Source organism: Oryctolagus cuniculus, chromosome 18 (genome assembly GCF_964237555.1).
Source record: "Oryctolagus cuniculus chromosome 18, mOryCun1.1, whole genome shotgun sequence".
Lineage (NCBI taxonomy): Eukaryota > Metazoa > Chordata > Mammalia > Lagomorpha > Leporidae > Oryctolagus > Oryctolagus cuniculus.
In genome coordinates, this window is record NC_091449.1 from 44,514,918 (window position 1) to 44,540,580 (window position 25,663).

At 36.9% G+C, this 25,663-nt stretch overlaps 1 long non-coding RNA gene across 3 annotated transcripts in view; it reads left to right on the forward strand.

The window, feature by feature from the left end:
• The first annotated feature begins 789 nt into the window (after nt 1-789).
• LOC103348476 (uncharacterized) overlaps nt 790-25,663 on the forward strand; it is a 52,639-nt gene continuing 27,765 nt past the window's right edge. For 2 of the 3 annotated variants that reach the window (XR_007919927.2, XR_007919929.2), the window contains exons 1-4: nt 790-940; nt 1,037-1,263; nt 7,695-7,734; nt 7,933-8,034. This is a non-coding gene — a long non-coding RNA (uncharacterized lncRNA). Of the gene's footprint in view, nt 941-1,036; nt 1,264-7,694; nt 7,735-7,932; nt 8,035-11,101; nt 11,266-25,663 lie in introns of those variants that run through there. The other variant, XR_011384229.1, reaches the window with a different exon arrangement.

A 25,663-nucleotide genomic window follows, 5' to 3' on the forward strand; every position in this document is an offset into this window, starting at 1 on the left:
TCCAATAGAGGATAGAGAATGTTGGATACCAGGAAGCCAGCAGTTCATAACTCACGGAAACATATCTCTGTTGTATTGCCTTGTGCTGGGCACAGACAAGAGTCTGCATTCTCTTTTACATTTGCTGGCACAATATAAGCCCTGGTGTATAATGGATTATCTTACATATATCAAATTATGAAATGCACAGTTCCTTTTAAATTTCTCTAAAGGGCACCCTCTTATCATTTTTTATGCATTCTAGGGCTATACTAGATATAAACTTATCATTTGAAATTCAAATGGTTATAGTTACAAAGCTGCTGACTCGTAAAAAACAGGAAATCTAGCATATATCAGGATCTGAACGCAGTGCATGATTTGCTGAACTTTCATGATAATTTCAATAAATTATTGAATTAGCACTGTAATTTTACAAATATGCTTTAAAAATGCTCAAATGGTTACAGCAATGAAGAACATGGTGTTTTTTTCTTTTTTTGTCTTTTGTCCTTTTGGAAAATAAATTTTAGCTGACAAGCAAGTTTGAGATACACAGCCACTCATCAAAGATGAATAAAATTCAATTATTTAAATTTTTTGCAAGATCTTTTTGAAAGCTAACTTAAAGTCTTATTGCCAATTGGCTCTTACTGCATTTCAATATCGAAAATGTCTATTGCCCAACATTTTTATATGAGAAATCTTTAAAATTAAATCTAAATTTTATGCAAAACAGTTCAGATTGATAGAATTTTAAAGGATTTCATTGTGACTATTAGAACCTAGAATTGGAACAAGACCCAGGATTCCAACGAGAAGTGATGCAGAACTGCATTTCAAAGGCTTTTTTAATATTTTGCTGACATCTGCATCACTGATTGATTTTATTTATGTAAATATGGACTAATTGAATTATCATACAAAATTGAGTTGAATCCATCTCTCTCCATCAAGATGTGTAAGCAATTTGCTGAGTTTTGCTATCACTTTTAAGCATAGATGACTCAAAATCTCATATTAACTTTATTTTCTCTCAATTTATTATTTTGCCCAGGTTTTGATACAATGAGCTATTCAGTATATCAGGATTGTGAAGATGCAGTTTTTCACTTGTTTATAGGCTTGAATTGACTAGATCACTGCTAATGTTCACATCATTGGACAAATAATCTTCTATTGTATCTCTTATTTGAGACATTCATTTTTTTCACTGACATAACTACAATTCTCAAAATACATCCCTGCAAAGTACCGGCTTTGTGAAAGGAAATTTATTAAAAGGTAATTACTTTGAGAACCATATAGGGTGAATATCTTTATAATACAATTTCTATCCATTTTAATGCATCTAATCATGATATGTAACTAAGCAATGTCAAACATTAATCTAAATTAAGTGAAGGCTGATTCAATAGGAAAAAGAATATCACAGTCAAGGGTAAAGATTATTTAAAGTACTTTTTAGTGTTATGCAATATTATACTATTTAAATAAGTTCAAATTTGGCCCAGCCCCTGACAGACATGACAGAAGTGGGTAGGGCTTTTAAATCTATTTTCTTGCTTAAGCCTCTCAACAATCTGTGAGTTGGGTAAGAAATTAATATTTATCTACATTACTTAATCAACAACTTTTGGGTCCAGGAATCTTCTCAAACTCATATTTAACAAATACAAACAGAGGATATCCATTTAATTTTGAATTTCAGATAAACAATGAATAATTATTTAGTGTGAGAATGTTCCATGCAATATTTGGAACCTTGTTATACTAAAACAAACAAGCAAAAATATCCAATATTTATCTAAAATTGAAATTTATCTGGAAGCCTGTGTTTTATCTGGCATGTCTATTCATATTGGAGTTTCAAGACTCAAAAGCATTACACTTTTTATTTGAAGCCCAGCAAGAGTAGAGGGCATCCAGACCCCAAGTTGTATGAGGCCTGCAGAATCATTCGATCTGGCCCTGCCAAGGCAACCACAGATGGGATTCAAAATTCAGTAAATCAATAGCAGGCTAATTTTTAAGTTGATAGCTTTCTATGGCACATCAATGATGTTACAATTATACAAATGGCCCTTGGCAGGAAAAAGGTTCCCCATCCCTGCTTTATTCCATGCCTTACACTGGGTTAAAATGGTGACCTTTAGCCATGGCAACTCCAAGGCACAAGGTACAACAAATCAATATCTATAATTTATATATTAGCAAAGCAGAAATCATTGGTAGAGTTATCTAAGCAATACTATCTTTGCCAATGCAGAATTTATAACTAAGTTCAGACTGTCTTGCAATGCAGTATCTCCAATTTAGGATCAGGTTTCACTTGTTCATCTATAGGAATCTAGCATGTAGATGCTCTCTACACCTGATGGTCATCAACAAGTACAACTGATTGAATTATTATGGAGTTTGGTTAAAAAATATTTATATCTGGGATCGGCATTGTGGCACAGGAGTGCCAGTTAGAGTCACAGCTGCTCCACTTTCAATGCAGATCCTGCTAATGCACCTGGGAAAGCAGAGGAGCATAGCTGTCACCCATGTGGGAGATCAAGATGGGGTTTCAGGCTCCTGAATTTGGCCTGGTACAGCTCTGGTTGGTGCAGTCATTTGGGGAGTGAACCAGTTGGTGGAAGATATTTCTTTCTGTCTCTCGGTGTCTCTCTCTATCATTCTGCCTTTCAATAAATAAAAATAACATCTTTAAAATATTGAAATCTATGGAAGAAAACATAGCTGCCTAGAACCCAACATAATTTCTTGTACTGATGCATTTATTATTATTATTTATTAAAACATATCACTTGTTTGGTATTTTAGGGTACAATGTTTTCACATGGAATAAAATTTTACAACCTAAATTATATGACGAAAAAAAATTATACAACAAAAATTATATGACTTCTCTTATTTTGGCATGTTATATTAATCAAATTTTGCCACCATGTTTCATTTATGAAAAAAAAGAGTTGATTTTCATTAAAATATTCAAAAGTTTGCTCGAGGGGCTGGCAATATGGCACAGCAGGTTAATGCCCTGGCCTGAAGCACCAGCCTCCCATATGGGCGCCTGTTCGAGTCCTAGCTGCTCCACTTCCAATCTAGCTCCCTGCTATGGCCTGAGAAAGCAGTGCAAGATGGCCCAAATCCTTGGACCCTTGCACCCGCGTGGAAGACCCGGAAGAAGCTCCTGTCTCCTAGCTTCGGATCAGCACAGCTCCAGCTGTTGCGGCCAATTGGGGAGTGAACCGTCAAATGGAAGACCTCTCTCTCTCTCTTTCTCTCTGCCTCTCCTCTCTCTGTAGCTCTTTCAAATAAATAGATATATTTTTAAAAAACAAAATGAAACAAAAGTTTGCTCGAAGCATGCATTATTTTGATTATGTAGTAAAGTCTTCCTTTCATTTTAATGATTAATTTATTTGAAAGGTAGAGTTATAGAGAGAGAGGGAAAGACAGAAAAAGAGAGAGAGAGAGAGAGAGAACGAGCTTCCATCTACTGGTTCACTTCCCAAACGGCCACAGCAGCCAGGTGTGGGCCAGGCCAAAATCAGGAGGCTGGAATGCCATCTGAGACTCCCACATGGAAGGCAGGGTCCCAAGTACTTGAACCTTCTTTAGCTACCTTCCCTGGTGCATTAGTAAGGAGCTGTATCTGAAGTAGAACAACCAAGACTTGAATTGACACTCATATGGAATGCCAGCATCACATGTGGAGGCTTAACCAGCTGCACCACAATGCTAGACCCTCTTAACCATCAACAAAAGTTTCCGCTATTTACGATTGTCACTTACTTTAAAATCAAGATGCAAGGGGGCATGTACTATGGGTTAAGGCACCATTTTGGACACACCCATCACATATTGGACACCTGCATCCTACATTGGAATGTCTATTCAATTCCTGGCCACTCAGTTTCCAGTCCAACTCCTTACTAATGCACCTGGGGAGCAGCAGATGATGGTTCAATTATTTAAGTTCCTGCCACCCACATGAGGGAAACTAACATGGAGTTCCTGGCTCCTGGGTTATCCTGGCCCAGCCCCAGCTGTTGTGGCCATTTGGGGAGTGAACCAGCAGATACAAGACAGCTCTCTCTCTCTCTATCTTTCTCTCTTTCTCTGATAAATAAATAAATAATTTAAAAAAATGTAAACCATTGAATCCTTAATCCTTAAATTGATGAGAAGCATTAGCATTGGAAACCAGTGACTGAGTGATTGAGGTTATGGACCAGGACTCAGATTACTTACCAAGTCTATATCCCTTTGAATTCTTATTGTGTGCCTTTGGCAAGTTTAGATTCTCTGAGCCTTAGATGTTCCATATATAAAAAAGACATAAAGACAATACTTAGTACTCTTTATATCTTACAATTCTTGCAATAACCCTAAAGGCAATGTTCCTGGTATACAGTGAGCACCATGATTATGATTACTACTGCTTATGCCTTGAGAAAATTGATTCTTTTTCTGGAACTCTTCTTTTAAATTACTTCATGAAGACATTATTTATCTATTTATGTTTTTCCTTTATTGGAATATTTTCCTCCTGTTTTCATTCCTTCCTTGATTACTTTCCCCTTTCAGGCTTCAATCTCTCTGAATATTATCCTTGTTGCCATTGATAAAGCCAGATGAATATACTGAATGGCATTTTGCATTTAGTATCAAGAAAACAAATGAACAATAATGTTATGTTCTAAGTCTGCTACTGATTATCTCTGGCCCTGAGACATTTATCTAAGTCTTCATTCCCATTTTGCAGACTAGGAAACTAAATGAGTTATCTTGAAGAGCTAATGTTAGGAATGAAAATAAAGCACCCTGGATATGATCAGTGTTCAGTAAATAGTGACTATAAAGAGAAAAGAGGTCTGCTTTAAGAAGCATGCTTGAGAACACAGCTCTTCTAGTTTTTCTTAATTCCTTCTAGCAATAGTAGTAACCCATTCATAATCTTTGTCAGATACGTATTAAGTAAATAAATATATGCCAAGTTCCAAACATATAAAAGGAGCTCACAAATGCCAGTTCTACCACCATACCTTCGTTGCAACCTGATACTTTCTAATCTATATTGAGCACAGTCTGCAAGATATGACTTCCTCTTCCAGTGGTACACGTGTCTAAAAATTGGGGGAAATGGTTCACATTTGGAGCATGCCAGCAGCAGATTGTGTGTTCAGAAAGTGGAGGAAAACTACAGAATATGTGTACAGCAGAATCCTAAGGTGTGGCGGTGACAACAATCACTCCTGCAGTGGCTTTCAGAGAGGAAAGTGCTTGTCAAGATCAAAATGCTAATCAGAGCTTGCTGGGAAAGTTAGTTGTTCCCAGCTGCAGCCTAAGCAGCAGGTTGCTTGAAACAGCTGTACCGTATATTAGCACCTACTCTTAACTTGATTGTCTGTACCAGCATGATCAGAAAGTGGTCGGAAATAAAACTAAGGAAGTAAATGTTGCATAAACATAGGAATTACATCAATTAGCTCTAGAGCGCCCTAAATTCCCAGAAGGCATTCAACTATAATAGAATGAGTGATGAAGGGGCCAGGCCACTCAGAATTCATATCTCAATAATAATTGTGCATTTGTGAGACTCAGACTCCCCTACAAAATGAGAATCTTGGCAACTATAATAAAGATTTATATGGATAAAATAAAGATACATGTATCTTAGCGATCTATTGCTACATAACAATTATACCAACATTAGCAGCTTAGTACTATAAATAGTTATGATTTCACATAGCTTTTGAGGGTCACACCTCCAGGAGTGGCTTAGCTGTGTACTGGTTTAGGATCTTTCAGGAGATTCAAATTAAGCCATTGATGAGAGATGAAGTCATCTGAAGACTTGATCAGGCGAATGTTTCTGCTTCTAAACTCTATCACATGACTGTCATCAAGAGACCTTTTCTTTGATAACTGTTGCAAGGAGATCCCATTTCCTCATCATGTGGATGTCTCCACTGAGATATTCCCAGCAGAGCAACTGTATTCTCTCAGAGAGAGAACAAAAAACACAGTGAGAGTGAGGGCTTGTATAGAATGCCCTTGACAGAAACAATGGTCTTCATATGACCCAATCTCAAAAATGACATCTTACCACGATTATCATATACTAATCCTTAGAGATGTCACTAAACCCAGTCCCCATTTAAGGGGAGGAGCTATATAAGAGTGTGGATAGCCTGTGGAGGGAAATTATTGGTCCGTTTTAGAGGCTGCTTGCCATGGTACATTGCAGCTACTATGTGAGATATTCTAAATAAATGTTAGTTTCAACCTAAGACAACTTTTAAAGAGTTTTCTACACTTTGTTTTAAAATATAAAATGATACCTTTTAAAGAATTGTTGGGTTTAGAGTATTTTCATGTGAAGTTTAAGATTAATGTTTAAGATTAATGTGGATGACACATTAATAATAGTTCTGTTCCTTAAATCTTAATGTTTCTTGATTCTGAAATATTCTGATGCAGGCTTTTGAATTTGCAGTGATTCATCCTATTGCGTAAATGAGCCCACCTATTCTCAAAGAACCAATGAAGAAATAAATACTTTTTAAAAGATTTATTTATTTGAAAGGCAGAGCTACAGAGAGGCAGAGGCAGAAAGAGAGAGAGAGAGAGGTCTTCCATCCACTGGTTCACTCCACAAATGGCCACAATGACCAGAGCTGAGCCAAGCCAAAGCCAAGAGCCAGGAGTTTCTTCCAGTTCTCCCATGTAGGTGCAGAGGCCCAAGGACTTGGGCCATCGTCTACTGCTTTCTCAGGCCATAGCAGAGAGCTGGATGGGAAGTGAAGCAGCCAGGACTCGAACCAGAGCCCATATGGGATGCCAGCACTACAGGAAGCGCCTTTACTTGCTATGCCACAGCACGGGCCCCAAGAAATAAATATTTTATCTTAAATTATTTAAAAAGAGACATCAAGGTTATCATAATTTACAAGTTGAAGTTTATAAAGAATGACGAATATTCAAATAATAATCCTTTAGTCATTTATTTCTTATTTTTAGTCAAATTTCCTAAATTCACCTCCCTATCTCACAACATAATTTTTTTGCACATGTACATTACTTTTGCTAGAGTGTTAAATCTTCTTTTTGTCCCTAGTAAACTTCTAGTCTTTCTTACAAAGACTAGGACTGCATCTCCAACCTGAGAGAGTAAACTCCTTCATTGCTAACTCCATACATTGTGATCATTATATTACTGTTCTAATCTTACTTAACAGCAAGTTGCCATGTAGTGACAATCTCTCATACCAAAAAAATGATCATTTTAGATCAATAACGTACTTAACATGACTTAAAGATTTGCATTTAGTAGACTCATGCACTAATTATGTGTGTCAGGTTGAACTACAGGAAAAGTATTGCCTCTGAAAGAAGAATTAGCTAAATACTTGTAATTACATATGGATCAACATAGTAGTTGATAAGTCATCCTTCACCCTTTCATAGTACACTGGAGATGTTTAATATGGGAGGAGAGAGGAGCATCCTTTGAGAAAGAGCTGGAAGGTATCTGTGAAATCTCATGTATCATCCACTGGAAGAAAAAATGACCAATTTTAAATAAAATTAAAAAGAAATTTACTAAGATTGATAGGCAAAGATTATGTCTAAGTGTATTTTAGTAAGATTAATATGATAAAGAAATATTTATAAATAACAGTTTTAATTTTATATTACAGATCTCAAAGAAAATTAATGGAATACCCAAAGATATGACATGTATGTATATACAGATTTGTGTCTGTGTATGAGTGTGTGAGTTTTTGTGTGACTTTTTGGCCCACAAGAAATTGGGTAACTATATATAAGTCACATTAAGAAGATAAGCTACAATTTTATAACAAACACTAATTATTGAGAGGAAGCATAATTTTTAAGTTTGAAACACTTAATGGTAACGAGATTATTTCTTTTTAGATGTTGACTTGGTTGAAAACATCATTCCAATAGAGAAAAGGAAGAAGAAAACCAAAGTTACCCCAATGGATACCCACTGCAATGGTTTCCAAGGACATCATGGTAATTATATGACATACTTCCTTAGAATTCTTATTTTCAGGACTTTAAGATAAGTTACTCGTATGATTTCCGAATTGAAAAACTGCACAAATGATTGTGATGCACTTCAATGTTTGTTAATGACTTATATACAGAGGATAGATCAATACCAATATTATCAATACCTACATCTATGGATATGTTCTAGAAATCTACATGTATGTTTATAAATATATACTTACATATAATTCAATATTTGCTCTTGTATTGTTTCCACTCAGAAATTAGGAGACATACTGTCTAGTGAAAATAGCCCAGTCCTTGTCTCATGGAAAATAGCCCAGTCCTATCATAGGGATGGGCAATTTATTTTGTGATGAAGGTGATCTTAGAACCTCTCCTTTTTATTCCATCAAGCCATTTGACAGCCCATCAACCCATGAACTGCCTAATGCATACTATCTCCTCCCTGTTTTCCTTCCTGGGGAGACACCCATGTTAATTAAGGTCTTCTCAAAGACCTCAGCTGTACCTACACTGTGGGAATGCCCACACTTGGCCAGGTACTCAAATCATTTGTCTTTGCTTAAACCTCCAGGGGAAATGTCATACAGTGTTTCATTCTCCTGATGTCTGAGACTTTTCCAAATGTGTGACACAGATTCAATATTTCTGAAAATGAGGCTTGTGTTTTGTCCTTAGTTTGCAGTGAATTTGAACAGCTCAGTTTGTTTTTCAAGAGGTGACTTTCAGTTCCTTCAGGCTCAAGAATCCCTTTGAAGCTGATGGATCATGCTGTTGTTTATTCAATAAACATTGAGCTCACAATATGCTTATGGAATGGCACTAGAAGCTGTGGGCAATAAAAAAAAAAAAACAATGAGTAAGATGTGCTCCATGACCTTAAGAAGTTTATAAGCTCCTGTGGGTAAAATAGTTTTTTTTATTGGTACTGTAGGCTTAATAACATATTAACCCAGTATATAGTAGGCATTCAATAAATGTTGAATAAGTTAATGAAATACTAGAACAAAACTGTCATCTTTTTTTACAGAATGCTAGAAGAAAGTTTATTTTAATTTGAACATTGGAAACAGAAAATATTTCTCTTCTACTTCTCTAAATGTTGAAACCTGACCTACCTTCAAGACTCAACTTAACCATAAATGTAGCAATGAAAAATCCAAGCTGAAGGCTTGGTGTGCATAGGAAAGTGGAAAAGTCTATCATATAATTAAGAAATGATTAGCTGATTGTGGAATTATGGGTGTAGGGAGATGTCAGGCTGAGTTAGACCAAATATAGAATCATAAGACAAAGACAGGGCTGGCATTGTGGAGTAGTTGGTAAAGCCACCACCTGAGACACCTGCACGTGTATGGGAGCTGGTTTATGTCCCAGCTGCTCCACTTCTGATCCAGCTCCCTGTTAATGGCTGAAAACAAAAAAAGCAGCTGAAGATAGCCCAAGTGTTTGGGCCCCTGCCACCCATGTATGAGACCCAGATGAAACTCCTGACTTCGGCCTGGTCCAGTCCTGGTTGTGGTGGCCATTGGGAGAGTGAACGAGCAAATCCAGCACATGGAAGACCTCTCTCTCTCTCTCTCTCTCTCTCCCTCTCTCCTTCTCTCCCTCTCTTCCTCTCTCACTCTCCCTCTTCCTATATCTCTCTCCCCTTCTATTTCTCTGTAACTCTGATTTTCAGATAAATAAATGAATAAGCCTTAAAAACAAAGGTAAAGACAGATTGAAAAACAGTTTTTGATAAACAATACATCTTTTAAGTAAAAAAAAAAAATTCATCGTAAACAAAAGTGTCTTATTTCCTTTTGATGACAGTATAGCACCAGGAAGAAAGGCTGTAGAAATTAAAAGAAATCAAAGAAATTCAGTCTCTGAACTCTTCTATATAGATTGATATGTAGGCTATCTTGGAGAAATTAGTTGTTAAGGTCATTTTCTACTTTTCTTATTTTTCTTGGTGGCATGTTTTAGTAGCCAGGTGATTATTTCTTTACTTTTTTATACTTTATTTAAAATAATAAGCTTTTCTGCATTTGAAGTCTATCTTGTATAAACTTTTAATTTTCAGCTGAAATGTTTGATAAATAAAATTTAAGAAAGCTCAAAACTAATTTTCAAGAGCCATGAATCCGGTTGAAGATCTACCACCTAATATTCATATGACTTTTGGCAGTCATTCCTGTTATCTGAGGTAAACTCCTGAGTGGAAATCAGTTTACTGGCACTGTGAGTCTATTCTAGATATGATCCTGTTCACCTATGATGCTTTGATGCATTTTCAAAAAGACACTCAATCATTGGTTTCTTAATTTCTTTTCCAGTATATGGATTTCAGCATTGCTCTTAGCTTCTGTCTCTGAGTTTTACTTATTTCACAGTGTGAGCCATGGTCTTGGGGATCTTTTTTTTTTCTTTTTTAAAGATTTTTTTTTATTTATTTGAGAGTCAGAGTTACACTCAGAGAGGGAAAGACAGAGACAGAAAGAGAGAGAGAGATCTTCCATCTGCTGGTTTAGAGAGATCTTCCATCTGCTGGTTTACTCCCCAAATGGGCACAGCAAAGCCAGAAGCCAGAAGCTTCATCTGGGTATCCCACATGGGTGTCAGGGGCCCAAGTACTTGGGCCAGCTTCGGTTGCTTTTCCTAGGTCATAAACAATGAACTAGATTGGAAATAGAGCAGCCAGGATATGAACAGGGGCCCATATGTATCTGCTAAGCCACAATGCCATCCCGGTCTTAAGTATCTTATATAACTATGTTTCCCTAAGAAAGAATGGGCACAATTTATTTTTGTGCCAAACTAGTTAGACTAATCCATCTTTAGCTTCCCCCAGATGAGGCCACTTGCATCCTACTTCTGGTTAGAATTGGATAACCAAGGAATTTATCATTCCCTTTTAAAATACACTCTCCTTAGGAGAGAATGCCTTAGTATTTAAATCAAAAACAATTCTGTGCATTCTTAAAATCAGCATAAAATTAAAACTGAGCATTTTACAACTTGGATGAATGAGTCGTTCTATAAATTTGATTGATGTATCCTTAATATGTGTTATCTTTAGAAAGACTTCCTGGAGCCTCCTGCCTGCCTCATGTATAGAGTAAAATTATGTGTATCTTGGAGCCTATGTAATGGATTTGGTTTACCTATAAGTACGTATATAGATAATATGTATGATATGTCCAATGGCACAGATAGTTGAAATTACTTACCTAACTCAGATCTAGGGATAAGAGTACTTGAGTGTAATCATGTAAGATTAGACATTTACAAGGAAAGAGTTCTTTGGAAAATTTAGTCCAATTTCCTAGCTCATGTTGTTTTATCTACAGAGTTATCTACTTGAGATTTGATTTGAACACAAAACTCAATGTAATTTTGTGAATATTCTAAAATCAACATAGCTGGGCCTGAACTATCAAACCTGGGTCACACATGAGTCAAGTATACAAAAGCAGAAATCATGAAGATATAATTTAGGTATGAGACAGATAAGGTAGAAGTTACAATTGGGTAATTCATGGAAAGGAAATGTTAACAGGCTTACTCCTCACATTTATTCAAATTCTGTGTCCATAAAAATTGCCATATTTCATGTTTTACAAAATTTTCAATTGCTCCTTTGGCAAGAAAGCCCAGAGAAATCGTACACTGCCATTTATTAAACCTATAAAAGGTGATATATGTTGCCTAAGCATTTTCCTTATCTAGAAAATAAAACTCTTCCTTATTCTTCATAAGGAAATTATGAAGATTAAATGAGCAAATTCATCCGAAATTTTCAGTGGCTCCAGGAGATAAAATAATGTGTCCGGTTCTGTCATTTAAAATTACTTATCCAGTGTCTATCTGTGTCAGACATTTTACTAGGTGCTAAGGGATCAACATAGAACAAAAGGTACAAAATCTTGTTTTCATGGAGATTAAATAACAGTGGATAAAAGGAACAATATATGATAAGAATTATGAGCAATCAAAATTAACAGGTAATACACAGGACACAAAAAAAGTGTTAAGATGATAGAACATAATCAAATGGCTATGCAAGGTCTTTCAGGATAAATTAAACTTAATTTGAGATTTGATTGAATGAAGGAGTTAAGACATTTCATGAATAAAGGAAAAAGTAGTTTTAGTGATGGGAATGTCTGGACAAAATCACTAAGGGGAAGTTCTTTTTGGAGCATTCAAAGAGCACAAGGAAGTCATTGTGGTTTGAAAGTAGTAAGATGGAAGAAGGGATGAGGGTGAAACATGGAGGCTATGAGATAGAAAGAACCATCCTGTGCAACTGTTGGCGTGGATTTTACTCCAATATAAAGAGAAATTTGAAAGAAGGTATTAAGTTCTGATTTAAGTTTTTAAATATTTTCAATGACTCCTGATAAGGAAGAAAATAGAGGGAATCAGAATGGTAAGGGAGGCTGCTACTTGAACACAAGTGGGCAAGGAGGGGAGATGGAACTGGAATACCAACCAGGAGAATGAAAGTGATCGTTGTGGGACAGCACTATGCAGCAGAACTTTCTGTGATGGTGGAACTATTCTGAATCTGAGCACTGGAAATGTGACCAGCACGATTGTATAACTTCCTTTTGAATTTTTTTGACTTTAATTTAAATTTCAGCAACCACACATGAACAGTGGTTTTCCCATTAGGTCATGCAGCCCAGAAAGTAACCTACTGGAATCAAACTGACATGCCTTCAAATGTCCCCATTCTTAACCACAACTCTGTAGTGCATCCCATGAAAGATGCAAAAGAATAATTCTTAAGCTGCTCCATGTATGACTCCTCCCAGGATTCCTGTTCCATGTTAGACACAGAGGGGTGAGCTATCAGCAACACTGCTGGTGACTCTGGGAAGCCAGTGATGCCTTCCAATCCCAGCTTCATGATATTATGTAGTACAAGGAGAGAAGGAGAAAAGCATTTACTTTCTAGGAACACTTGGCTGTTGTGGTATTGTGTTTAGTACCAAAGACCTGCTTTAAATTGTGAAGAGGTTGCATTTAAATCTGTCTCCTTCCAGTTGATTATTAATTTATGGCATCATTATAAGTGACAACAAATAGCTTCTCTGGATGGCAGAAATGCAATTAGATTGTCACAGACTGTCAGCTGGTATATTTGGGTGTGATGTTAATGTACACTTTATCTAAGCCTCTAATGCTAATAATAATAATAATAGAAATAGAAGTTGCTGTTTTCTTTTAAGGAAGGAGGAATGATTTGGGTTTTCTCTTATATTCAGAGTGAGAGTTACAGCAAGGAAGCTGCAGTAAATAGTGCAGTCCTTAGGATTCTTGTTGCTTAGTGTTTGAATTTACTAATTCAATATAGGTCCTGAGTGAAAAATATCAATGAATAGCAAAATAAATTCCCTTGAAAAAGAAAACTTGAGGTGGGTCTTGGGCTTAGTGGTTGAGATGCTAAGTGTTAGGATATCCACATCCCACTTCATAAGCCTGGGTTTGATCCCCGGCTCTGGATCCTGATTCTAGCTTTCTGATAAAAGAGACCCTTAGAGGCAGCAGTCACGGATCAGGAGACTGGGTTTCTGCAGCTGATGTAGGAGACTCAGATTGAGTTTCTGGTTTCTAGCTTCCACTCAGCCAGGCCTTTGCTACTGTAGATACTTTAAGAGTAACATGGCAGATGAGAGCGCTCTCTCTCTCTCTCTCTCTCTCTCTCTCTCTCCTCTTTCTCTCATTTTCTCTCTCTCTCAAATTAATGAAAATAAAAGTTAATTTATTTAAAATAATACAACTCCACAACAGATATATTAAAGCATGCCCTTTATCTCACTGGTTGGTACATACTCATCCCAACATTTCTCTCAAAGCATGTTTGTTCTAGCCTCCTCTTCATGATTAATTACAGGCAAACACACCTGATGGCTGAGGGTAAGTTCTTCAGAACTCTGGAAACAGAACATTAATACTGAAGACCTCCAAATGTCTATGCAGTACAAATCTCTTCTCTGTACAAATAAATACTGAGTGTGGTAGGGATCCATGCAACTGCCCTTTGACTTCACGTCATACCACCTAATAATCCCTTCTGTGATGATCAGAAGCTATCTTCATAATCTTTGGAAACAGTAAATACTCAAGTGCATGATGTAGGTGAATATTGTGGTTACTGATCAGTGTGAGGAATGCTTTTTTGTGGTTGCTGTTGAAAAAGGTAGTATGACTATAAACATACGAAACAATCTCATAAACTGAAATAACAAAATCTCTTCCAGTGTTCTCTGAGATCCAACACTGCCATTGGGCTAGGTGTACATTATTTTGAGGAAACCACTACAAAGATAGAATAAACATTATAAACTTGGCTATTTGAAGACTAATCACAATAAAAGAACAGAAACATCCTGGGGATACTTGGGAACAATTAGCAATATCTGAGAGTTATTCTTCTGAAGAGACAGACACTGAAGGAAGCACAAGTCCATTCAGTTATTCCAGTCCCAGAAATGTTCCAGAAACTTCTGGCTTCTGAGTCCAGGAGAAGAACTTTGATGATATTATATGGCAATCAATAGTATTCAGTTATTGATTCCTTTTGCAGAGTCTTTGGCATAATTTTTGATACTGAGGGGAAAGGAGGATGACAAATACATCAGTTACTTAATTTCAGTACACTTGGAGCCAAAACTCTCCTTCAGGAAAAAATAGGAACTTGATGGTTCCAACATCACTCTCTAGGCTTGGCCTACTTTCATATAGTGTTTTCTGTGGACACCTGCTGAGTAACTGTGGTGTGTCAGGTCCTGATCCAGAGCTTAGTATGTCAGGAGAATGTAAGAGAGACGTAGTCTCTGCCCATAGGTACCTTTTATGGGAAACATTGCTTTAAAGGGCAGATTCTATCACATTCCATCACTGTTCTCAGGAAAGTATCAAAATTCATTTATACTAAAAGCCTCTATTGACCATAAATAGTTCACTATTCATTAAACACTCAGGATTCATATATTGAATTCTACTCACCCAGTTAACAATAATTAAGTAACACTGATTGCCAAGAAACCTGTCCTTCCCTGGTGAACATGAATCATGTCCAAGTTCTGTGTCTCTGATAACACCTTATTTCCTCGATTTTACATTTAGATATGCAGAAGGAAGTTGAACACAAAATAGTTATCTGGAAATCAATATGCCTAAAACAGGTTTTGATTTCTGTTCTGCAAGCATCTTCCTCTCTCAGTCTTTATCTACTAAATGTCATTGCCTTTTACTTAATTGCTGAAGTCACAGTACATGGGAGTTATTTTTATTCCTTCTTTTCTTGACCACTGTACATAAAACTCCTCTTTGGTTTGTTCCAATAATACTTTGAAATTATTTATGCTGTTCCTTTCCCCATGATGGGCCACTGTAATAGTCACTTTTTTGCTCGCTCTCTTTCTCTTTCTCTCTCTTTCCCGGTCACAAGCCAAGCAACATATAATAGATGGGAGGAAGTTATGAAAAACATTTACTTTTAAAAAATAAATAATTTACTCATCTTCTATTGGATTTTTACTTAATGTGTAAATTCCAAACAATGCCCAATATTCTCTATCATCTGATCATCAAATATCCAAGGTTTTTCTCACTTAGTTAATATTTGGGTACCCTGTTGACAACACTCTTTTCATTGGCTTCTCATTTGATGTTTGGATTCTCAATAGTTTTCAGAGGGACCAGACAGAGTGTGGCGCAGTGGGTTAAGTAGCCTCTGGCAAAGCTGGTATCCTTTATTGGAGTTCTGGATTCAGTCCTTGATGCTCTGCTTCTGAACCAGCTCCGTGCTAATGTGCCTGAGAGGGCAGTGAAAGATGATTCAAGTACTTGTGTTCCGGCCACCTACAAGGGAGATCCAGAATGAGTGCCTGGCTCCTGGCTTTGGTCTGGCAACACCTGGCTGTTGCTTCCATTTGAGGAGTGGTGGATTGAAGATCTCTCTCTCTCTCTCTCTCTCTCTCTCTCTCTCTCCTCTGTGTGTGTGTGTGTGTGTTTATGTGTGTGTCCATTTATCTGTCCCTCACTCTCTGTCATTCTTTTATATAAATAAATAAATCTTTAAAAGAATTATCACTTAAAAACTATTTCACTCGCTTGAGTACCTATTAGAATGTAATTGTAAGGAAATAAGGACGTAACATATTTTGCTATATTCTCATCAACAGATATAACATACACACATTAACCATTTATTGAAAGAGCTGGTTCAAATCAATGCTGCACCTCTTCTGATACAGCTCCCAGATAATGTGCCTGGTAAAGCAATGAAGACGACCAGAGTGTTTGGACTCCTGCACCAAGGTGGGAAATCTGAATGGAATTTAGGACTCCTGGCACTGAACCAGGGGATGGCAGATATTTCTCTCTTTTTGTCTCTCCCTTTCCACAACTCTGCCTTTCAAATAAATAATAAATAAATATTTAAAACAGACAAAATAGATAAATAAACACAACTATCACTGTATGTCTATGGTTATTATGTTAGAATTACCAAAAAAAGACAGAAAATAGAGAAGGAAATGATGTACTTTTTTAATTGAGGAAAAGGAAGGATTTAAAGATCATTATGAAAGTGCTAAATTTTATCCAGTGTCATTTATTATATGCTGGTTATATGCACCAACTTGACCTACATTCTGCTATCTAATACTTCCAGAATCTCTTTTTCTCATTTATAAATTATGATTGCTAGTTGACAAAGTAGCTAAAGAAATTGAATATAACAACTGACATATTTATGTCTTTTATTATACAACATCTACATTTTTTATGCTTTTGTTTCATTCTCTGAAAAGTGAGTTGGTTGTGTTCTGTGTTTGTCCTTAGTTTGCCTTCCTTTAGACATGTTGAACTAAGAAGCAATGTATACACATTTCACCCAAAAAGAATGAGAAAGTAATTCCATCTTACCCAGATTATTTTCACACTTTACAGTAGTTAACACTAAAAAAATTTGATTGTACTACATGTCTCCTCAAGTTGATTTATACTAAGGCTTGGTAATTCAGAAAATTTGTGTTGCCAAAATACCATGTCAGTCTGTGGTTTACATGCAGAGAAATATACCCAGGGCATTTTTTTTAAATGTATTTTATTTATTTGAAAAGCAGAGCTACAGAGTTACAGAGAGGCAGAGGCAGAGGGAGAGAGAAAAAGAGAGAGAGAGAGAAGTCTTCCACCTGCTGGTTCACTCCCCAGGTGGTCACAACAGCACAAGCTGTGCCAATCTGAAGCCAGGAGCCAGGGGCTTCTCCCAGGTCTCCCAGGCGGGTGCAGTGGCCCAAGGACTTGGACCATCTTCTACTGCTTTCCCAGGCCATAGCTGAGAGCTGGAGCAGCCAGGACCCGAACCAGCGCCAATATGGGATGCCAGCACTGCAGGCGGTGGCTTCACCCACCTGCTAAGCCACAGTGCAGGCCCCACCCAGGTAATTTTAACATCGCCTTTGAAAGTAAGTGTCAAATTCCTTTTGGAAAGAAAAATTGGTCTCAAGAGAAGTTTCGGTATGGAAATGAGGTTTCAACACTCTTCTTTCTTGAAGTTGTGTCTATTTATTTGTAAAGTTTATTTTTAACACGCCACAGTGTGTGAGGAAAGCACTCGAGACAGTTTCTGTGCTTATTTACAGTATCCAGTCAATTTTCATTAATAAACATTTAAAAGTTGCAAATTAATTTGTGAGGTGACTTGTTTGAGTGAAAGTCTTTAACCATTCTCTGGAGAGCTATTGTGCAATTATTAAACACATGACGCTATATTTAGACCATGTGTTGTATTTCTGAATGCTCAGGTGCAGTAGCAGGTCTATTTCTGAAGTGAGGGCTGCCTCTTTGTGGAATTCCAGCTTGAAGAGGGGAACTGAGACTGCTCCTGAGCAATAATGAGATATCTCTATAGTAGATCAAAGACCAGTTCCATAACAGTTTTCACACCAGCCCTGTTTGTTTATTTATTTTTAGCAAAGTAGTTTTTGTTAAAGCTCTAAGCCTATCTTTTTGCATTCAATAATGATTGCACTTGAAATAAGACATTTTACTTCCAGAGTTGTATGGTTTTAATAATATATGACAGTAGCCACATTAGACAATATCAGGACCAGCACTGTAGCACAGTGGGTTAAGCCACAGCCTGCAGCACCAGCATCCCATATGGATGTCAGGTTGAGTCCTGGCTGCTCCGCTTTTGATCCAGCTCCCTGATGGTGCGCCTGGGAGAGCAGCAGAGGATGGCCCACATCCTTAGCCCCCTGCAGCCATGTGGGAGATCTGAAGGAGTCTTCTGGCTCCTAGCTTCAGCCTGGCAGAGACCCAGTCATTGCAGCCATTTGGTTTAATGGACCAGTGGTTGGGGGATCTCTCTCTCTCTCTCCATCTCTCTTTTTCTTGCTATCTCTTTCTGTTTCTTTGTCTCCCTTTCTGTAATTCTGCCTTTCAAATAAATAAATAAATAAATGTTTAAAAATAAGATTGATCTATGTTGTAATAACTATGACATTTTTTAAATATTTAGAGAGTAATATTACAAAAATACACCTTTATGTACATGTGTTAGAGAAAAATTATTTTCATCAAATATTATGAAACTGAGCTTAGATATTACTATCATTTGGTCCACTGACAATTAAAATTAGATATTAGAAAGGGAAAAATCGTGGAAGCATCAAAAAATGTTCCATTTCTAGAACTTTGACTTTTATTTCTGGAAAACATACTGTTTTTGCCCATTTAATAATTTTTTTCTATGTAAGAGAAAAATAAGTTCATATGTGTCCTCCAACATCAATAATTTTTGATATTGATTACATGCTAAAAGATAGAATTTCTATGCATTGGATTAAATAATATAACTTATTTAACTTACCCTTACTTTTTACACATGGTTACCAAGAAATTTAGAGAAGCATATGTATTTTTAGAAATCTTAGAACTATAAAAGTGTAGGTACTTCTAATTACTGTTTACCCAAGCTGTCTTCACCTGATGAAAGTTGCCTGTTAATCTTCAGTTTGCATGTAACAAAAACTTATCCTGTAATTTCTGCAGATTATCTTTGGCGTATCAGTTATTTTAATAATTGTGCAGGAAAACAGGTGCTCAATAAAAAGGTATTCATTTCCTTTCACAGAATTTTAGTACATACAAGGACAGCAGAAGAAATCTCCTAAATTTAATGTGTAATTAATTTTTTTTAATTGGGGCAGAGGTATGTGAGGAATAAGGACACTGCACTTTAAAACACACGGGAGTCATAGTACCTTTTTCTCTTTCTCAATACTCTGTGATGTGTTCTATACAAGGAAAAGCTCACAAGATAAAATTATTGGGAAAAAATATGCTAAAGTGTACACACAGTATGGCCTATGGGGGTAAAGGAAGAAGAGAAGTAGAGAGGTACTGCTTTGTTTAAAACATACATTCTTGGCGTAGGTAGTTTGTCCAGCCATTAAGACACCGGTTCGAATGCTTGTCTCATATTGGATTGCAAGTCTCGCTTCTACTCCCAATCCCAGCACACTGCTAATGCAGACCCTCGGAGGCAGCAGGTGATGACTCCAGCGGTTTAGTACTCAGCTCCCAGCTCAGCCCAGTCCTGCTTGCTGTTGAGGGCATTTGGTCAGTGACCCAGAAGATGGGAACTCTATCTCCTTCTCTGTGTGTCTCTCACTCTGTGTCTCTTTGAATCTCACCTTAAAAAATAAAAGCAAATTGTTATTTTTATGTAAGTAATATGAGTAGATTGATAAATTATTGGTGGTTTTGATTTCCCCCTCAAGATCTATATTGTTTGTTTAAAAGGGAGAGAGAGAGAGAGAGAGAGAGAGAGAGAGAGAGAGAGAGAGATGGAGATCTTCCATCCTCTGTTTCACTCTGGATCTGGGCCAGGCTGAAATCAGGAGTCAGGAATTTCATCCTGATCTCCCACATGATTGGCAGAAGTCCAAGTAATTGGACAATCATCTGCTGGCTTCTCAGGCATATTGGCAGAAAGCTAGATTGGAAGCAGAGCAGCTGGACTTGAACTGGCACTCAGATATGGGGTACTGGCATCACTAGTGGTGGCTTAACCTGCAGTTCCACAATGCCTGCTCCATGATTTATATTTATTAATACTTGTATATTAATTTTCATGGTATGGTGAAATGTATTAGCTGTATTCTAAATTATTTTCTCAATAATTACCTACTATGAGATCCCAGCAGAAAGAATGGGCCATCAAAGAAGGAGGCACCTTTCTCTGAAGGGAGGAAGGAACCTCCACTGTGATATGGCCTTGACTAAATAAGATCAGAGTTGGTGAACTCAGGAGGCTTCCATAGCCATGACAGCTCATGGCAAGAGATTTGAGTGATTACTGACATCATAAATAAGAGTGTCAGTTGTTAAATCAACAACAGGAGTCACTGTGCACCTGCTCCCCACGTAGGATCTCTGTCCTTAATGTGTTGTACTATAAGAATTAATGGTAAAACTACTAGTCAAACAGTACTCTATATCTTGTGTGGTTGTGTGGGTGCAGTCTGTTGAAATCTTTACTTAGTATACACTAAGTTGATCTTTTGTATATACAGATAACTGAAAATGAATCTTGATGAAGAGTGGGATGGGAGAGGCAGTGGGAGATGGGATGGTCGCGGGTGGGAGGGAGGTTATGGTGGAAAAAGCCACAACAATGCAAAAGTTGTACTTTGTAAATTTATATACATTAAATAAAAAAAAATCTACAAAAATGTTAGTGTTATTCAACAGCTACTCAGTAGCAAAACTTGCAATGAATTCATTCTGAAAACTGAGAAACATCAAAGGGATGATGTTGCCCAGTGAACATAATGTTGGTAAACACTTAAGTTTTTTTGTTCTAAGTATGTAGCAGAACCAGTACGTACAGCAGAGGCAGAATGTATGAAGAAGTCTGAGACTATGTACATGTAATCTGGCTCACAGATAATATTTCAGCTGCTTCCTCACTTTCATGTATGTAAATGTCACATGTTTAGACTCTAAATTCTTCCCCAATGTAGAGAGTGAATTCCTATCTCATTTAATGAGTTAATGGCCCATTAAACTTGGAATAATAAATCCTGGCTTAATATAGGCGGAGTGGGGCAGGGATTTTATGCAAAGTAGATGCCACTTGAATCACCCACATGCCATACACAGTGCCTGCATTGGAGTTCTGGCTCTGATCTCAATTCTGGGTTCCTGCTATTGTGCGCTGTGGGAGGCAGTAGTGATGACAGAAATACTTGGGTCCCTGCCACTCACATGGAGACCAGAATGAAAGTCTATGCTGACTTAGGTCTGACCCAAAGCTGGCTGTTGTGGGCATAGGAGATGTGAACCAGTGGGTGGAAGCCTATTTCATCCTTTTCTAGCTAGATAGTCACAAGATATATTACCATATTGGAGATTTACACACAGAAACACTTTAATTTGGTTAATTGTCTCCCAAATACCCAATGGTTTGTCTATTTGATGTGATCTTCTTAAGTGATGGGCTAGGAATTTTTTAAGAAGTCCATGAAAATATACCAATGGTATTGGATAGAGCATTGTTGGGCCTATGATTCATAAGGACAATTTGACAATGATAAGGGGATGGACTTTCGGATGAAAGTCATTGGAATCAGCAATAATACAGTACTATAGGCAGCATGGATTCTTAAAACTATAACTGAAATGCTATGCCATCCAAAATCTGAGAACCAACACCACTCCCTAACCATAACTATTGAGATTAAGAAATCTTAGAATAAAAAAACAAAAACCACTAGTTTCTGCCAGATATATTTTGGTAACAACTGCCATATCCATTTAAACTCACAAGTAGTTGGAGCTCATCTCTGGAGATGAGAATTTATTTAAAATACTTCTTGAAACATAGTAGGGTGCAGATGAATGATGCCAGAGAGTCACTTGACAAAAGGGAAAAGGATAGCTTCTGCTCATGCTCTTGCCACAGTCCTGCAGAAGCCTTGGAGTTCATGAACTTGCTGATTCTAATTCCCAGTCTCGAGAAGAAACCCTTCTCATTCTGACAAAATGTGTCTCAGTGTTCGAACATCTGAAAGTGTACATTGCAACCAGCCTCATTTTCATGTTGGACCCATTTGAGGAGTGGAATTCATTGCTCCTCAAGGAATCCACAAAAACACTAACTCACCGTGGTTCCTCAGACTCCTGGCACAACCCAGATTCTCATGAGTGATCACCTTAAATTATGTTGTGAAGGGACTTGTGATTAAATGAATGAGCACCGGAGTTTGACAACAGTAAATCAGCAAATAATCACAGGCATGGAAAAATATATGAGTGCAATTTCACAATGCCTCATATATCTGCATCTGCCTTGGCAGGCTTTGATACTCCCTGCATTGAACTGGAAGTCATCTTTTACACCTAAATCATGAGGACAAGAATATCCAACTTTGTTTATTCTTGCACCCACTTATACCATCAAACCCACAACTTCCCTCTACAGATGTTTTTGATGTGCTTTCAGGGTCTCTCACTTGTAATTTTATAAGGATTTATTCTGTGAACTTTTGCCTGAATTTTCAGATACTGTTAAGAAATACATAATATTTTATATACTTTTAAAAATAAAACTCATTTATCCATTACAGACTTTTAGGGCTAAATTATATGTTAAGAACATCATTGCCATAGGGATGTTTTCTACAGATGATACCATTTCCATTTTCCATAAGTATATTAAAGAGTCCATTTTATATTACCACAATAAAAAAGTTCTAAGACATATACTAACATCAAAACTCTGGGTTATTTTATTGACAATACTGTTGTCATTACCTACAGGTGTGCATTTGATAACCTGAGTATTCTCATGTTTCATTAGCCCCACTTGAACAAATGGAACCCGAAACTGACTCCTCACTTCTCTGACATTTCCTTCTAGAGTCAAAGTTATCCAGACAAGTTAGGGAGAAAAATCACAGACCATTGTCTTAGTCATGTAAGATTTTTTATAAGCTTTCTGCTATTCTCTAAGAATTCCCTAGAATAGCATTTAATATTCATAATTAGGAAGATTCTTTGAACATTTTTAAATTTTCTTTTCAAGTTATTGGCATATATTCTTCCTCCTCTGAAACACTACTGTTAACAAATGCAGATTTTCTTATATAGACTTCCAAATTCTTGATTCTGTTTCAAGTCAAGAAGTCATCAATAAGTTCTTCATGATGTTGGCATCTTACTCTGTTCACATATGAAATGATTTTAAAAGTCTAAAAAAGTTTAAAAATTGTGTTATGAATATAATCAGTTTGAAGAATTTGGTTACTGAATTCACAATTGCAAACCCTCTGGATTTTGTTTTATTTTGTTTTTGTTCCCACTGATGCTTCTTTATTTCAAGAGAAATATTTAATTTTGGCAATACATATACTTGAAATTCAGCTTTCAATTTAGAATATGCAATTTCTTCTATGATTTATATATCCTTAAAAATTGTTTCACATATGTGCAATGTTCAAACAACTGAGCTAGCACTGAAGATGCCACACATGTATGAAGCAGATGCACATATGATACAAATCTATGATCTGTACAAAACCTACTCTCAAGGAGCTTCACTAAGTTCAAGAAAGACTAGTGAAGGAAATGTGTTACAGTATAATACACAATAAAATAAGAGATAAACACACTGGAGGATGGAGAACAATTTCTCCAGTGAATTCTTAGCAAGCCTTTATGTAGGGAGACTGCTTTGCATTTGGTGCAAAGAAGTGTAGAGTTTGTGCATATGAAGGGAGAAGTTGATATATGTCAGGTAAAGGGAAAACACAAATTAAAAGATAGGGAGAATGGAAGGTCTAGTAAATCAAGCAATTTGTTTTATCTGAATGAGGTGCCTTGGGAACAAGATCCTTGAAAGGCAGTGGAGGGAAGGGAAATAAAAAAGATTGACATTCTGAACAATGAGATGTGAGTTTTAGTTCCAAAATAACGCCCACCCAAACTCTTCTACTTTAAATCTTCAAGGATCTCTATTACCATACAAGTTGTCTGAGGAAAATCTTGGAATAAATAGGTAGTGATAGCTAGTTCCAGAAGGCTATTTTGGGCTTATTTTGAGTTGAAAGCTAGAGATAATAGCAGAATAAAAGAGGAAATTAGAAGCAGACATACAGACTACTTGGTACCTATAGAATTCATGCAGAGATGATGGTATTAGTTATCAGGATTAGTTTGGAAATTGGATTTTTTCTCCATATTGTGACACACACTAAAAAATGATGCTGACGATCAGAATATAGGTCACAGGAATACATACATTTTGTTCAACAGAAGTCATAAAGTTAGCCAAGAACAGTTTTAAGATGTGAAAGAGCCTAGTTTTTGCCATTAGAGTTAGAAATGTCTGTGGAATTCTGTTCATGTGTATCCTTTTAACAGGTGGCACATAAGCAGATGCTGGGTCACAGGATAAGGAAAGAAGGGAGATAAAGATAAAGGAATCACTTAGGCAGGTAAGACAGGCGAAGCTGTTGGCGTGGATAGGCTATCTCATGAAGTGAGCACACACATAGCACATCCAAAGCTGCGTGCTTCAAGCAGAGGCTAGGGATGGGGGTGTGCTGCAGTGTTTTAAACTTTCTCTCAGGCACCCACATCCCTTATCAAAGCTCCTGAGATCAAGTGCCAGTGCTGCCTTCCCATCAGACTTCCTGTTAAAGCTCCTAGGATGCAGCGGATGATGGCTCAAGGCTTGTGTCCCTCCCAGCACTGTGGGAGACCCCAACGGAGTTCCAGGCTCCTGGCCTTGGCCTGGCACAACTTCTGCTGTTGCAGGCCTTTGGGATGTGAAATAGCAGTGAGAAGATCTCCTTCTTCCTCTCTCCTCTCTCATTCAACCTTCTAAAAAAATAAATAATAAAAAGTATTAAAAATAAAAACTTAAACAGCCAGGAAAATAGGGTTATATTTTCCACATCAGCAGGTAAAAAATGAGAAATTGTTGCTCCTTTCCTTGTATTAATAAAAAAATGGACAAACTGAAAATCAACAACTTTTTTTTTAATCAGTCAGTGATCTGAGGCTGCAGGGCATGTGGCCAATCCAAAATCTAGAGAGACAGGTAGATCCAGAGAGACACAGTTGGAATGTATTTATTTTGGGCAGAAGTTATTGAAACAATGGCTGAAACCATAAGCTAGTAGACACACTAAAATGGTATTTTCTGATAAATTGCTGCAGAGTGAATGTGAACTGTACATACATGTATGTGAACATATACATATATGCCTGTTTTATGTTTATGTACAATATTAAATATATGCTTATATACATGTACCTATATATGTGTGTATAAAATAAATATTTGAGAGTCCACATTGATATAAATAGGTAATTGAATATGTAAAGGAGAAGAAAAAAATGTGAAAAATGTTTCCAGATAATGTATGTACATAATCCATCTTCAGCACAGAGGAGTACAACTCCTCACTTTTTTAAAGTTTACGCTGTGCCAAGTGAATTTCTTACAAAGAATAGACTAGAAATGAGACAGGGTTGGAGGAGTAACTTTGCAGTGGACAAAGCTGACAAACACTGCCTTAGTCAATTAGGTGTTCAAGATTAACAT